Source organism: Trachymyrmex septentrionalis, unplaced genomic scaffold, assembly GCF_001594115.1.
Source record: "Trachymyrmex septentrionalis isolate Tsep2-gDNA-1 unplaced genomic scaffold, Tsep1.0 scaffold16, whole genome shotgun sequence".
In the NCBI taxonomy this organism is placed as follows: Eukaryota; Metazoa; Arthropoda; class Insecta; order Hymenoptera; family Formicidae; genus Trachymyrmex; species Trachymyrmex septentrionalis.
Window position 1 is genome coordinate 3,320,781 of NW_017304758.1, and position 2,659 is coordinate 3,323,439.

At 32.0% G+C, this 2,659-nt stretch overlaps 1 pseudogene; it reads left to right on the forward strand.

The window, feature by feature from the left end:
- LOC108745928 overlaps positions 1-2,659 on the forward strand; it is a 51,679-nt pseudogene that overhangs the window by 39,518 nt on the left and 9,502 nt on the right.

Sequence of the window (2,659 nt, forward strand, 5' to 3'; positions counted from 1 at the left end):
GAGTGGAACGTCTGGTCGTAGCAGTGCATTTACATTTGTAATCGCATCGTCGGGGTCGTACTGTCTAATCCGCTCGCGCGGCTTGCAAGAGTCCGATCGAGCTGAGTGCTGATCGAATGAAGCAGACCATTTATTAACTGAAGAGCGCAGTAACGAAACCAGCCTTCAAATTCGGAGTGCTTCTTAAAACATTAAAAAAAACTCTTAAAGCATTAAATTTCGCTTTAGTTGCAGTTATTGAAGATTAATTTAAGTACTTAAAGACTTTATTTTCAATCTTATAATCTCATAATCGGGAAAGAATATTTTTAATATTAATTGTATACAACTCTTTTTCTATAACTTGATATTAATTTTATTTAACTCTTTTCTCATTTCGATAAAATATTCTTGAAAAGAACTCAGTTCATTAAAATCCTTAATCTATATAATTCTATATACAAAAGCTTTCTGTAGCATTGCTGCATGCTTACGCTATAATATCCGGGATTAAGAACACGAGGAAATCGGCATTGCATCCTGGTGCTTTTGCTTTTTATATCTCCCAGAGTAAATAGGATGAATCCATGCGGTAAAGTGAAGAAAAAAACAGAGCAAGCAAAGTGAGCCAATTAAAATTGTGGTTCATCGTATAGCGCCAAGTTTTATCATCGCGCAAGCGAAACGTATAAATGTTTATTTTTTGATGTAATTAAATTATGCTAGAAAAATGCACGTGCGAATGAAGCAACGCTTCTATTGTATATCTCGTGTGTAATATATAATACATACATTTCCGTAATTGAGCGCTACCAATTAAGTATCAGCTACTATTCATACTTAAACGTGACTTATTGTTATTTGAATTCTGTCTTTTTTTTTTTTACGTTTTTTTGTGTGCAAAGTATTTTTTGCGATACGTCCCCGTTAACAGAAAATCAATAACTCTTACAAAACGACCTATCGTGAAATGAATACAACTGGGATTTGTAGTTCGACATTTTTATAATTTGTTAGTAACCGTCCGTGCGCACAAAGAGGCAAGGAATTCGTTTCGTCCGCACGACAAATGCGTTTCCCCATTTCGAAACTTTTAAAACAACACACAAGTTGAAGTATGTGCAGGAAATATTCCATAAACTTCTCTAAAACGATAAACTGAAATACCATCGAACAAATAAATAAATAAATAAATGTAATGGTAAGATTACTGCCACTTTATTAAATATTTAAAAATATATATTTGTTTTTTATGTTTAATTAAACGTATTTTTTTTTTTTCAAAGAAAAAATATCTATAAAAATTTTACGAATTATTAGATTTGGATTAAATATTACATGTTTGGATTAAACAGTATAGAGTTTCCGATTTTCGATTATATTAATTGGAAAATTGATTAGTTTTTATAGTATAGACACAAATTTTATAGGCATATATTTAACTTTGTAACTTTATTTGCTCTTTCCGAATATTTTATACATAAAGCTGGTTGACCATGAAAAGTTTATGATTTATTCTCTCTCATAGAATTCTTTTCATTCTCGACAGTTATTACAAAATACCTAGCTAGGATTAAAAAGATAAATATTAAGAACGCGCAGGAAGATAAGCTCGTCGTTTCCCATGCATTTATAAAACACTTCCGGCCGGATTATAATTTCAAATAAGTCTTGTGAGACGGAGAAAGACTTAGAAGGAGCACCTCGTTTCATTTTAAAAGAAGAAATCGCTACTCCACATTAAGGATCTTTTCGTGCGTCCATAGGAAGAAAGAATATGGTCGCGACATAATATCGCATTCGAATACAATAGACGGCTCATTAGCATTTCATACCTTCACCCCTGTCACCTTTGACCCTTCCGAGCAAACGGCTTCCACATATGCAGATACATGACGCTTCAAAAAGTATCGCCTCTCATGTTTTTCTCCGAAACTTAGCTTTAGAAATCGTTCCTCCTTCTTTTCTTCTCGATGAGAAGTTCAATTGAATAATTCTTAAAAGAGCCAAACTCAGCCAAAAAAGTTTCTATACAGATTGTTCCAATATTCATCATACATTCTCTTTTTAACCGTAAGTTTTTTTTTTAGTCATATTTTTTTTCAGATTAAATCTTCTCTTCTTCGAAAAAAATTTTTTGAAACGTGTTCTCGCACGCGTGCGCGTAACAACTTTCTTCAATCTTTTTAAATTATACATTTCTATGTAATCAAGCATTAAAGGAAATTTCTTAAAGCAAAGTTTACTTAAAGTCAACAGAGAAGTCAAATATCAGATCCGAAGTTTGAAATACCTCCGCTGTTATATTTCTACGGAATATCTCTTAATAGTTATGCGTCTTTGTGCTTAATCTTCTCTTCAATTATCTCTCTCGTTATAACTAAGGTCTGCGGGATTTTAATCAGAACGCAAATTAACCGAATAATCGGGAAGTAACACAAAAACAACTGTAGATGAGATTTGTAGACGCGACTTTAATAAAAAAAAAAAAGTCCAACTTGAAAGTAACTATACAGAAAGGACAATTTTGCTAAAGTATCTACAAATTTATCTAGATACAGTCTGAAAATAATTTTTTATTTTTTATTTTATTTTTATTATATTTTCAGATCTTTATACCTAGCTAGATTTTTAGGTACTTTAGAAAAATCGTTTTTTTTTTTGTTTCCCCCCCCCCCCC